Source organism: Ictidomys tridecemlineatus, chromosome 2 (genome assembly GCF_052094955.1).
Source record: "Ictidomys tridecemlineatus isolate mIctTri1 chromosome 2, mIctTri1.hap1, whole genome shotgun sequence".
In the NCBI taxonomy this organism is placed as follows: Eukaryota; Metazoa; Chordata; class Mammalia; order Rodentia; family Sciuridae; genus Ictidomys; species Ictidomys tridecemlineatus.
Window position 1 is genome coordinate 6,985,508 of NC_135478.1, and position 14,843 is coordinate 7,000,350.

Genomic DNA, 14,843 nt, shown 5'->3' on the forward strand with positions numbered 1-14,843 from the left:
CATGGATTTTAGCTTTATGAGGGCAAGGATTTTATTCACTGCTATATTTTTAGCACCTAGAACACCCTGGTACACTATAGATATCCAATAAATATTGCCAAATGAATGAATTTAACAAGAACTAACAATGATTGTTGGTTTTAGTCCTGAAAACTTCCATTTGAGAGATAATGAACTATTTAATGTTTTATCCAAGAGTCTCTGAGTTGATACTTGAATGGTTGTATAGACCTATAGGAATGCAAACATCAAGTTGAGATGTAGTGACGTAAAATGTAACAGGAGGAGAGGTGGGGAATACAACTGAGGGTAACAGAGTGATCACCATAAAAGTTTCAGACAAAGTACTCACAGGGATATTTTGATTAAAGCAGAGAAACAGAGTGGGTGAGGGGTGAAAGCCTATATAATTTAGAGGCAGAATTTCTTGACGCAGAATTTCTTTTGCTGGTACTTTTGCCAGCGTAAGAGCCCAGGAACAGTATTCTTGTCACTGAACATAAAATGTTCTGCCAAGAAGTTTCTTCAGGGCCCTCTTAATGTTATGTATTCCTCAAGCTATAGATGAAGGCGTTCAGCATGGGGGTGACCACAGTATACATCACGGAGGCCATCATGCCCTTCCAGGAAGATGATGATGCTTCAGAACTGAGGTATACACCAATACCTGTCACATAGAATAAAGAAACCACAGATAGATAAGACCCACAGGTAGAAAAAGCTTTATATTTTCCATAGGTTGATGGAATTCTCAGGATGGAAGAGACAATCTGGGTATAAGAGAAAAGGATCCCTGAAAGGAAACAAATCCAAGAAGGCCAGTCACCATGTAGAGTATTATGTGATTGATCACTGTGTCTGAACAAGCTACTATGGGGGCCTGAGCAAGTTCATAGTAAGAGTGTCGAATTTCCCAATTGGTACAGAAGTCTAGATGCAGCACCAACAGACTATGGATCAGAGAATATGACAAGGTGGTTAACCAGGATGTAAGAACCCAGAGGCCACACAGATGGGAGTTCAGGATGACTGGATAGTGTAGGGGATGACAGATGGCTACAAACCGGTCATAAGCCATCACAGTGAGAAGGAAGGTATCCATGCCTCCAAAACCATTAAAAATACATCTGGGTGATGCAGCCTGCATAGGTGATGGATCTGCTCTGTGTCTGGATGTTCACCAGCATCTTTGGGACGGTTGTAGAGATGAAACCAATGTCAGCAAAGGACAGATTGAAGAGAAAGAAGTACATGGGCGTATGAAGATGGGAATCCGAGACAATGGCTATGATGATGAACATGTTCCCAAGGAAGATGACTATAAACATGGATAGGAACAATCCAAATAACATCAGTTGATGCTCTGAGTCTTGGAAAAATCCAAGGAATATAAATTCTAAAGCATTTGTTTGATTTCCTAGTCCCATGTTGTTGACACATCAGCTAGACAATTAAAGAGAAAGAACATGAAATAGACACCAGACAGACTATCTCAGCTTCTTTATTTCTTGAGGTAAAAAATTGGACATGAAATTCTTAATATTATAGAATCTAAAAAACCTACATTCTGCCATTCATTATAGGCAACATTTCATGATATTGACAAATCCATGTCTATTGGCCTATGGGAGGATACTCACCCATTCCCTTTGTCTCTGCCTTAGAATTAATAACTACAAAAAGTTAGAAGGAATTTTAGATCTTAGGGATAAAACAATCCACACCTGCTCCAATACCCATGGGGCTCAGAGACCTAAAGAAAGGTCTGAGTTATCTTCCTTGTGTGTGGCAGGGGAGGGTCCGATGACTCTGAGCTATAAGAAATTTGAGAGGAGAGGAAATATCTGAAAAAAAATACTTCAGGATGAGCAGGATGAGTAGGATTTCAGTTTCCAAAGGAAAGGAAGAAATAACAGAAGAGGAGGTCAGAAGGAAGGAAGGGAGAGAGGAAGGGAAGCAGGGATAAAAAGAAAATAATTTCCACAAATAATAAACCATGTTAACAAATGACTAATAGGTAGTGTACCTGTGACCCTCAACATTCTACAAGTGCTTTCTGCACACTTGCTACATGCTATTATACAGGTGCTATTAACCTATAATAAATCAACTGATTGGTCAAACAGTCAAGGAAAACATGATTATCAAGGTTTAAACCATTGCAATGCTATAAGAAAAGACATGGAAAGGTCACAAAGAGATGTAGGGATTTCGGTTTGGCCTGGTTTTGATTTTTTATTTTGGTTTAGTTTTCATTTTGGTTTTGGGAGTTTGGGGGTGAGTAGTTGTTGTTATTGTTTGAGGATTTTTACTGTTCTTGTTTTGTTTTGCGTGCTTGTATTAAGGATCAAACACAGGGACTCACACATGCTAACATTCAGCTACAACCCCAGCCCTCTTTATTTTTTATTTTGATACAAGTTCTCAATAAGTTGCCCAGTCTGCCAATATTTTCTAAAATGAAAAACTGGTTGTTTTATTTCCCTGACTGAAATTTTTAGATGTCTTTCTGATGCTGTTCAGGATGATAAAACACTATATCACAACTCCATGGTTAACAAACAACAGAAATTTATTTCTCTCTGTTCTGATGACTGGAAAGTCCACCATCAAAGCACTGAGGGACCCAGTGTCTTATGGGAACTCATTTTCTTTGTTCATACATGGCACTATCTTGATGTGTCCTCACATGGTAGGAGAGGGTGAAAAAGCTCCCTGGAGCCTATTCTATAAGGACACTGATCCCATTCATGAAGCTTCACAATAAAGATGTAATTACCTGCCAAGAGGTCCCATCTCCTAATACCATGGCCTTGAGGGTTAGGATTTCAACATGTGAATTTTTTTTCAGGCTAGTCATTCTGAAAAAAATCTGGAATTCTTGATCTATCATGGGTCCACTCTGATCCCACAATCTCATTTCTCAGCACGTGGTAAAATATAAATAGCAAAACATGCCATTGTCACGATTTTTCAGTGCATGGTTCAGTGGCACCATGTGTATTCACAATGCTGTGCAGCAGCACTGCTGTCCGTTTCTCAGGCTTTTGATCATCCCAAACATAACTTTTATTTTCATTAAACACTAACTCACCATACTCCTCCACCTCTAACCCCTGGAAATCACCTATGGATCTTTCTAAGCCTATGAATTCCCTCTTCTAGGTTTCTCCATCTAAAAGACGAATACATGGAGGTAGTCTTTTTATTGCCTAATGATGTTCATCATGTGGCACATAATCGGGAAAAGAACAAATTTTAAAAAGAAGAATTTATTTTACCATAGAGTGTAATATTTTAGTTTTCATATACAATATTATCTAACCTCAGTATTGGAAGCAATATCAAATCAATGGTATGTTCCTTCCTTGATCAGTTTGGCTCCTTGGATCTACCTAACAAGATTTCAATTTGATATTACATTTTGAGGAATCTACCCATAATTATTTCAATTTGATATTATACTTTTTGCTACTGATCCAGCATTCTAAATTTTCTCATTATTCAATCTCTCCCTTTCCAGCCAACCTCTAAATACATGCTACTTGGTCACTTCTTCTCCGAAAATTACTCTCTGCCATTTACCCACACATACACACACCATCCTTTCTTGTATATCCATTGTAATTGGGTATGGATTTGAGTTTTCTCATGTCAGTTAATGACAAACTAAATTCTCTGTCCTCAGTACAGAAATCTCCCAGTCAAGAGGGCTGTATATCACCTCTAATTATCAGAGAAATGCAAATCAAAAGCAATACACCATAATCCTCATATATTCCACTTGATCAACTATATAAAATATTCAGAGGTGAAGAGCACATTTATTGAAGACTTCAGGAACTGCAAATATGAACAAATATAATGCAAGTATATTCTAGAGTTACATGAGTCTTTGTAACTAAGCAGAAGTGAGAATTCACTGGGACATTTGTTGAGTTCGGATACAGAATAGCTATGACTGAAACTGAACGATGGGGGACTCTAGAGGTAGTGGAAGACAAACTAGATAGATTCTTCTGACTGCATGCAGAAAAATGAAACTGGACCCTTATCTCACACCATATACAAAACCTCCTCAAAATGAATTAAACATTTAATTCTAAGACCTGAAACTGTAAAGCTACTAGAAGAAAACCAGAGAAGAAAAAACCCTTGACACTGGTCTAGAAAAATGGTTCTGCTTGATTTTTTTTTATTAGGGATTGAACCAGGGGCATTTAACCAGGCTACATTCCAGCCCTTTTTGTTTCTTATTTCAAGATAGGGTCTTGCTAAGTTGCTGAGTCTGGCTTTGAAATCACAATTCACCTACCTCCATTTCCCAAATTGCTGGGATTACAGCTGAGTACACTGTGCCCTGCAGAAAATGTTTCTATGGTATACAGGCAAATGAGATTACATCTAACTAAAAACAATTTTGCACAGCAAAGAAAACAATCAGTGAAGATATAACCTACAGAATAGGAAAATAATTTGCAAACCATTTATCTGACAAGAAGTTAAGATACAAAATACATATGGAACACAAACAACTCAATAGCAAAAATAAATAAATAATTCAATTAAAAATAGACAAAGGGCCTAAAAAGACATTTCTCAAAGAAGACATGAAATGGCAAACAGGTATATGAAAAATACTATGAAAAATATTCAACATCTTTAATTGTCAACTAAATGCAAATCAAAACCATGTAAGTCACATCTTTTATAATGGTTATTAACAAAAACTCAAAATATAAAAAATATTGGTACGGGTATGGAGAAAAGGAAACCTATGTACTTTGTTTGTGGTATATCCATTATGAAATGCCATATGGAAGTTCCTAAAAATAAACACACACACACATACACACACACACACACACACACACACACACACACACACAGAGAGAGAGAGAGAGAGAGAGAATCATGTGATTCAGCAATTCCTTTTGAGTGTATATCCCAATGAATAAAATATTTGCACTTTTACTCTAACTTCAGCATTATTCACAGTAGCCAAAATAAAGAAACGTGTCTGTTGACACATGAATGGATAAAGAAAATGAGATACACACACACAGTACCCAAGGTGTGGAGACAACCCAAGTATTCTTCAAAAGATGAATCAATAAACAAAAGATAATGTATACATACAAGGGAATATTATTTAACCTTGAAATTCTGGAAATTCTGACACATACTACAGCATGGATGAACCTTGAAGACATTATGATGAGTGAAATTATCCAGTCACAAAACGACAAATACTGTATGACTCCAATCATGTGATATCCCTAGAGCAGTCAAATTCACAGAGACAAGAAATAGAGTGGTCATTGTCAGGGGACTGTGGTAAGTGGAAATGGGTAGTTATTGTTGAATATGTACAGAATTTCATACAAGGAAGATGGAAAAGGTTCTGGAGATAGTGGAGATGGTTGCAAAACATTGTGAAGGAATTTAATGCCACTAAATTATGTACTTAAAATGGCTAAAGTAGTTGTTTCTTATGTTGTAGACCATAATTATAAAAATAATAAGGCAACATTACCTTTGCAAATTCCAAGACTTTTGGCAATCACTTACTTTTGATTCAGAGTAGATCAGACACCAAAGTGTCTTATTGCAGTTTGTTAGAGACAGTAAATCAGAACTCTAATTTAGCCATTTTTTATGAGAGTATCTCTTATCACTGGCTGGTATGACTTCTTCCTCTGTAAACAGCATTTCCATCTCTGATATCAGTACTGAGGCGTGAAGTTGGTAGACAACTTAGCTTAATAGCAAAAATACAAATAAAAATAAAGTATTAATTGGTCAAGATCAAATACCTTGGCTAGGGTTGTAGCTCAATTGGTAGGGCGCTTGCCTTTCATGAATGAGGCCCTGGGTTTAATCCTCAGCACAACAGAATGTATTACATAAAATAAAGACATTGTGTCCATCTACAACTAAAAAAAATCTTTTTTTAAAAAAAAAAGATATCAAATAACTACCTCAGAAACTATACACAACATCTCTAAAAGCAAGATGAATTCCCCTATAGTGGACACAGACCAAACATCAAAGACAGTTCTTGCCAACAGAAGAGATTAAAAAAAAGCAGTGTTTAAAAGGGAAGTTCTAAAGATACTGTTATTAATGACAGGAAAAAGCTTCCATTTGCTGAGGTAAGTATAAAATGGTGAATGTGGGCAAAATAATATTTTATTAATCAGCAGAGATGATCAGCTATGTTGTTGGAGGACTGTATAGGTAATTAAATAATATAAATAGTTATAGGTAAATAAACATTATTTGCCTACATTAGAAATATTGGGTAAAATCATATTTTCTGTTGTTAAGGTGAGCTTTTTGATATTTATTTTTTTAGTTTTAGGTGGACACAATGTTTATTTTACATTTATGTGGTTCTGAGGATCGAACCCAGTGCCCCGTGCATGCTAGGCAAGCACTTTACGACTGAGCCACAACCCCCGCCCGCTAAGGTGAGTTTTTTAAATAACCTCTCCTCTTCTGGGCTCAGATCACTTTAAGATCTTCAGTATTTCTGTAATCCTAGCAGTTTAGGAGGCTAAGGTAGGAGGATTACGAGTTCAAAGGCAGCCTCAGTAACTCAATGAGAGTCTGTCTCTAAATAAAATATAAAAAAGGGCTGGGAGCCAGGTGCAGTACCATTCACTGTAATCCCAGCAGCTCAGGAGCCTGAGGCAGGAGGATCACTAGTTCAAAGCCAGCATCAGCAATGGTGAAGCACTAAACAACTCAGTGAGACCCTGTCTCTAAATAAAATAGAAAATAGGGCTGGAGATGTGGCTCAGTGGTTGAGGGCCCCAAGTTCAATCCCCAGTACCAAAAAATAAATTAGAGGGGGTATGGGGTTAGAACTGATGGCGGAATGTGATTGACATCACTAACCAAAGTACATGTATGAAGACATGAATTGGTATGAATATACTTTGTATACAACCAGAGATATGAAAAATTTTTGCTCTATATGTGTAATATGAATTGTAATACATTCTGCTGTTATATATAAATTTCAAAATTAATTTAAAAAATAAAAATAATAATAAAATAAAAATTAAAAAGGACTGGGGTTGTGGTTCGTGGCTACACACCCCTGAGTGCAAAAAGAAAAAAAAAATTGCAGTACCAAAATAAAATGATCTTCAGTGTATGCTCACTAGTAAAAGATTCAAACACACTAATCATCTTTGAACTAGTCATGGGATTAGATCAATAGTCCTCAACCTTGGTGGCACATTAAAAAAACCTGGATCAAATAAAAATCTTCATGCTAATTCCACACTTCAGTTCAATTAATCAGAATTTGCAGTGAGATACAATGATCAATATTTTTAAATCTTCCCAAGTGACTCCCACATGAAGACAAATGTATTCGTGCATTTTCTGTAGCTATAACAAAACACTTGAATACAGGCACAGTGGCATCCACCTGTAATCCCAGTGACTCCAGAGGCTCAGACAAGAGAATTACAAATTTAAGGCCAACCTCAGCAACTTAGTGAGACCTTGTTTCAAAACAAAAAATAAAAAATAACTTGGGATGTAGCTCAGTAGTAAAGCACTGCTGGGTTTAATACCCAGCATAAAAAAAATTAATAACTGAAGCTAGGTACTTTATAAAGTAGAGGTTTACGTAGTTTAGTTATTAAGGCAGAAAGTCCAAATAGCATGACATCAGCTCTGTTGACAGTTTCCCTTGACTATGTCACATCATAGCAGGTAGCATCATGAAAAAAGCACACAGAAAGGGAAAGATCACATGGTAAGCAGGACTCCAGAGAGCAGGGAGGAGCCAGCCTTGCTCCTTTATAACATACCACTCTCATGAGAACTAACTCATTCCTGAGACCAGCATTAATCACTTTCAAGGACATTCCCCAATAACATATTTAATTTCTGGTATCCCACCACTCAAAGGTTCCACCACCTCCTATATCACCACTCTGAGGACCAAGATACCAACACATGGAGCTTTGAGTCACTGTAACCAAACAAGAGCACCCAGACTGAGGACCAGTTACATATATCTTTACACATAACATACCTAAATATATCTAAAAGACATGAACGTAGTATAGAAAATAGACATGAATTCTTGAAAGGGATGAAGATTAAAATTACTTTTCAAAAACATTGGTGCATTTCCCCAAGATGCTAGGGCTATAGATGAAAAATAAAGAAGGTTATATAGATGTTGTATAATTCAATTTTACAGTGACTCTAATGCAGACAACATTCCATAATACTCCATCAATCCCATTACAGATGTACCAAAAGAATCAATGTTCATATAGGAGATATTGAGAAAATTGAAAGACATGAGAGCTACAAAAACTAAAGAACCAGATGGGCAGATGGGGGTTCCATAAGTTTGGTTTCACTGGCTTATCCAATATGAACACTGTACTTTTGAGGAACCTCCTCATGGTCCTCTTGATGTCCCTGTTCCTCAGGATGTATATGAAGGGGTTTAGCATGGGAATGACTGTGATGTACATCACTGAAGTCAAATAAATAAATACACTGTATAGAAAAAAAATGAATGAAGAAATTAGCCAAAGACTGGAAAAGGTTATCTGATATAATATATATGCATTTTTATGAACATATATACTATATGTAAATATGTGTGTGTATATGTGTGTGAATATAGATAGATAAATAGGTGAATGTGTATGTATCAAGATACAAAGTTACATATACATACAATTAGACAAGTAACCAGAAGGAAAGTGTTCAATTTTTTTTAAAAAAAGAGAGAGGACAATAAATGGGTGAATTGCTTCAAAAAGTGCCTTCATAAAGATGACCAAATAACCAATAAGCACACAAAAAAGTACTCTAAACCATTACATATCAGAAAATGCATAATATCACTACATACTCTATTGAATGGCTAAGTTTCTAAGCATGGGCCAGGTCTATGGAACTGCTAAAACTTACATGCTGTTGGGGAATTTCTGATGAAACCAACATTTTTTATAAACTAAAGTATCTACCAAAACTATACATGAAGTCTTCCCTTTCATTCTGTAATTGCCTTACCCCACATACAACATATACCAAGAGAAGTAAGTATGTAAGTCTACCAAAAGATCAACTAAAGGACAAACCAGGCATTATGCTGAGTTAAAGAAGCCAAACAAATAACTGTACATATTATAGTTTAACATTTATCTAAAAGCAAGAACAATCAAACCAAATCAAGTATAATAAGAGTCAAAATTGGGTTTCCTCTGTGGTGTGATTATTGACAAAGGGATAAATGAACTTCCTGGAATCCTGGAAATGTGTCCACCAGGATGTATACATTCACGTGAAATTTCATCAAGCTGTACACAGATTGGCACTTCATGCACATTAATGTATGCATACCTTGACAAAACAGTAAAAAAGTAATTAAGGAAAATGGTGTAGTTATACTTTTAGAAATAAAGTATAACTTTTTTAAAAAAGTACCCACTAAATACAAATGACCAGATATGATGGCACACACCTGAAATCCCAGCTATTCAGGAGACTAAGGCAGGAGGATCACCAAGTTCAAAGCCAGCCTCAATATAATGAGGCCCTAAGCAACTTAGCAAGACTCTGTCTCAAAATAAAAACAAAAAGGACTGGGATTTGGCTCAGTGGTTAAGGGCCCATGGGTTCAATTCCTGGTGCCAAGAAAAAAATCTAAATACAAAGAATGAATTCTAAGTTATGATAACATATCAACATAGTTCATTAATTATTTTTTAAAAAATTACCATTCTGGTGAGGCTATCCATGATTGGCAGTAGAAAAATCTCTCTACCTTCCAATCAATTTTGCTATTAACTGAAACTTCATCTAAAAATAGTTTGACTATCTTCTCAAAAAAAAAAAATCCACCCAGAACCTTAGAATATTGCCTTATATGGAAACAAGGTCTTTGTCAATATAGTAAAGTTAAGATGAGGTTATTCTGGATTAAGATGAACCCTAAATTCAATGACTGATGTCCCTATGTGGACAAAGATCAGAAACAGGTACACAGGGAAGGTAATCGTGGAGGCAGAGACTAGACTGATACATCTATAAACAAAAAGGACTGCCAGCAACCACCAGAAGCTACAAAGAGACAGGGAGGGACTTTTTCCTTAGAGCCTTTAGAAAGAATATAGCTCTGCTGACACCTTGTTTCACACTCCCAGATGCCATAAATATGAAAGATTAAATTTCTAAACTTTTTACCCACCAGTTTGTGGTACTTGTTCACAGAGGGCTTAAGAAACTAATATTATCTACCCCATAGACTCATCTCTAAATCATCCAAAAAGCAGCACAAATTCTCTAATAGGTACTTTCTAATGCTCTCTTACTAAGATGCCCCTTGACTCCCCATGGGTATGGTCTCCCATGACTGCAAAATAAACCCCACTTGTTTAACTTACAGGTGTGCTCCTGGTGGTCTCTGGGTAAAGGGCATTCATAGCAGTAGACTCTTCAAAGGTCTCAAATCACAAACTCTCCCTGTGCCCCAGAGAAGCCCCTCAATCCCCACACATTCAACACTTAATAAGCCTCAAGGCTTTCAATCACATAAAGAAAAAGAAAAAACAAATTTAATATGTCCATGTTCATTTTCATGAAGAAGCCTTCAGATCGTAAACACCCTGTGGTCAGTGACCACGTTTGTCTTATTTACCAAGTATTCCCACTCCTCAGCACAGTTCCTGGAACAAGGTCAACTAGTAGATAAAACTGTTTTCTAAACCACTACATGAACAACACTGCCAATCTTACCTAGTGAGACCAGGTTCTGGAAGGTTTCCAGCATCACATCTCTATAGAGGCTCCTCTGAGCAAGATCCAGCAAAGCCCACTCCTGCTGGGTAAAGTCCACAGCCACATCCTCAAAGGTCACCGAGTCCTAAAAGATGCCACAAACTCTGTTCACAAAGGTACAATTCCTCCACTGTGTGCGAGATGATGGGTGAGGCTGATAGCACTGGGGACCTGAGAATCAATTCAGGGGAGGCTCAGAAGATTCTGTGTTCTCACCAAGTCTATGGCAGGACTCAGTCAGCAGATCCCTTTCCCTTTCTACACACATATACTTTCTGATTGATCAAATTCTTTCTGATAGACTCTGAATTCTAAAAAAAAAATAAATTTATCTCTTCACAGTATAATGATAATGAGATCACACACAATTACTCTTATACAATCACCTAATTTAACACAAAATACTTTTGTTCCAAAATGTCAGGAGGATCTGCACACATCAAGCAGTCCAGCAGACACCCACTGGGTATCTGATAATTCAATAAAACTATTTTACCATCTAGCTGGAGATACTGTCATTCCACAGGTTGAGCGCTCAGTCCCAAAATACTTACCCAAGTCCTGAAGCCAGTCACAGGTAGTAAGTTGTCATAAACACCTCTGACCAACTGGCTACCTCCTCCTTGAAGGAGGGAATTTGTTGGTACCACTCAAAGAATGCAAAGAAATACTTCCCTGTGTTTACTAGTTTCTTATAAAAAATATTACAAAGTACATAGATGGATGGTCAGATAAAGAGATGGATAGGACACAGTATGGTGGGAAAGGTGCAGAGCTTCCATGCCCAAGAATCTCAACATGTTCAGCTATCCTGAAGCTCCCCAAACCCACTTTTCTGGGGTTCTCATAGAGCCTTTACTTGTAGCCACTGGTTATCAACTTAACTCTCAGTCTGTTTCCCTTCCTAGAGTTTGATGTGTGTGAGTGTGAAAGTTCCAATCCTTTAATCATGCCTCCATCTTTCTGGACCAGCCATGATCCTTAGGTTATCTACAGCCTACCAGTCTCTATTCATCATATGAGCATACAAAGCTATTTTTATCACTCCAGACATTCCACAGGTCTTAGAAACTCTGTACCAGGACACTGGACTAAGACCAATTACAGACCGCACAATATCACATTTGATGACCAATTCCAGTTCCATATTGCTCCAGAACGTGACAGAAATGAGAGAAATACTCTAAATGAAATAATTTCCACAATGATCCAATCAGTTCCTTGTAACAGAAACAATTTCACATTCTACTTTAGTTACATCATAGCAAATCTGCACAACATGAAACCCAAGATTAAATGAGTTTTTGTTTGTTCCTTCTCCACCTTGCTGAGGATTGAATCCAGAAGCACTCTACTCCTGAGCTACATTCCCATCCCTTTTCATATTTTAATTTGAGACAGGGTCTTCCTAAATTGCCTATGCCCTTAAACTCAGAACCTCCTGCCTTAGTCTTCCAAGTAGTTGGCATTACAGGCACATGATGAGGTTTTAATGAATAAAAACACACTGAGGGAAAGGAATTTTTCTGTTTTTCCCCCCTCACAAACCTGAGAGGCCTATGAGCCTGCACAGCACATCTTTATGGCAGGCCCACAAGCAGCAAATTTTCTTTATTCTAGGCCAGGATTTGGAAAAATAGGCATAAGCTAATCAGTCCTCTATTTGTGTACATCAGTTTGACTGGAACACAACAAAACATTTCTTTATACGCTTTCCCTTGGTGCTTTTGTACTAAAATGAGAATTTCCTTGCAATAGAAATTCTCTGGCCTTCAAAACCTAAAATATTTCCTATATGATCCAATAAAGAAGCAGATGGTCAACCTGTGTTCTAAAACAGCTAGGCAATACCCATCACAAGACACATTGTGATAGCAAGAACCAGAATTCGTTGTTCCTCACTGCCTAGAACATATGAACCTTTGAATATCTGATGAATGAAAACTGTTAATGGATGGATGAATGAATTCTAATCTGTGAAGCCAAGTATGTAAATCTGGAACCTCTTTTCTGTGAGACCTTTGTAATCACGTTCACATTCAATTGAATGACATATATTCCTTTTAAATAAATGCATAAAACAGCTAGAAAGCCAGACACAGAGGTACACACCTATAACCCCAGTTACTTGGGAGGCTGAGGCAGGAGGATTACTATTACAAAACTGGTAAGCCAGAGTATGACAAGTTTACTTGTCTTCAAAGCCTTAAATGCCTGAGTATATTTCTGGACTCATGCCTTACAATTTAGTTATTATTAGAGTTTTTTTTCCCTATTATCAGAATTTCACCTAGAACACTGTTGGGCACTATAGTTTCAGAGGAAAGACTTTATTCAAATGTGCTATCTCTAAGCTTCTCTTCCAAGCCATTGGCCTTGGGCAAGGACATTTTTCTTAATACCCACACCAACTACTCCTTAATATCATTTTACTTAGGTAATATTTGTGCTTACGCAGTCATGGGTGTTAGTTATGGAAAATGAAAAACCCCAAGATAGTGCAGCCTGGGAAGAGGGAGTGAAAAAGAAAGCCATACATCGATAGCCTTCATCTCTTGAAAGATAAATCCTTTTCAGACTTGGGCCACAAGTAGGGAGAAAGTGTTTCATCAAACCTAAAATGATAATCTCTGGGAAGCTTTTAATCTCTTTCAAGATGAATCCTCTCCAGGTACTGGCCACAGACCCCTCAACCCCCAAACTCAAAATTCCTGAGTGCCCAAACTGACATGCCCACTAAATCACCTCTCAGTGTAACCTATTTAAGCCCAGCTCCTTTGGCCTGTGGCTCATTTCCACCAGGACAGTGAGTCCACTGGAGGTATAATACCATTCCTGATAAAAAGCTGATGAGAGCTGGGAAGGTACTCAGTGGTCAAGTGCTTGCCTCGCCATGTGTGAGGCACAGGGTTCACTCCTCAGCACCACATAAAAATACATAAAGACACTGTGTGTTCATCTACAACTAAAAACAGACTTTAAATTTAAAAAAAAAATACTGAAATGATCATAGTTTGCATCCGGCCTAGTCTTTTTGTGCTAACAATGGGAAATAAAGCACCAAATAGAAAATTCCTGAAGTGCCAAGCACAGTGTTGCACACCTCTAAACCCAGCTACTAGGAAGGCTGAAGCAGGAAGATCACAAATTGCAGGCCAGCCTGGCCACCAAGAACCCAGTCTCAAACTTTAAAAATAAGTAAAAAAAAAAAAAAAAAAAAACAACGCTGGGGACCTAGCTCAGGGGGAGAACATCCCTGAGCATGGGTGAGGCCCTGGGCTCGGTCTCCAGCACCACAAAACACACAAGGACAGTTAATCACTGGTTAGTAAAATTCACATCGTTAATAGTAAAAAGATTGTCTGGTCCATCCCCCAGTTCAGGACACAGTGACAAACCTATGTCAACATACGAGCCTGGGCCACTACAATGTAGCCCGCTAGAAAGGAAGGGACCCCGCGGAGACCCTCTCCAGGCTCCTGTCCGAACCTGACAGGAGCCTGGCTTCCGCTCTCTGCAGAGAGGCCGCAGGTGGAGACCGGAAATGCCTCAGGGCTCTGCAGCTCCCGCCTACGGGAAAGGCGCCAGCCATCTGCGGAGCCCCGAGTCCCGATGCGGTCACCAGGGAGCTAGGGGCGGGAGGAGCCCACCTGGGTCTGGGGCCACCCGGCTGAGGGAAGCCCGGGCTACAAGCCTGGGATGCGCCCCAGGACGGGAAATCGACTGAGGAAACCCCTTGTAAAGGAGAAGCGCCCCTGAGGAACCACCTGACTGGGAGACCCCAAGGCACCAGTGTAGAGGCCTACTTCCGCTTCCGGTTTCTGCATGCGGGAGGCGGGACACACCAAGCAAGGGACAGCCCAGGAGCTGGGATTTGGGGTGGTACATCCCAGCAGGATTGAGGCCTGCTTGGGTGCTGTCGGAAAATGATGGTTTTTGCAGGGGCTGAGGGTAAAGAAAAAATAATCGGGTCGATTGGAAAAGCAGAGCATGATGGCGACTGTCCTCTACTGGAG

At 38.5% G+C, this 14,843-nt stretch overlaps 1 pseudogene; it reads right to left on the reverse strand.

Annotated features, from left to right (window-relative positions):
• Nucleotides 1–259: 259 nt before the first annotated feature.
• On the reverse strand, nucleotides 260–13,984 carry LOC144372211 (olfactory receptor 7C1-like; annotated as a pseudogene).
• Between the last annotated feature and the right edge of the window lie 859 nt (nucleotides 13,985–14,843).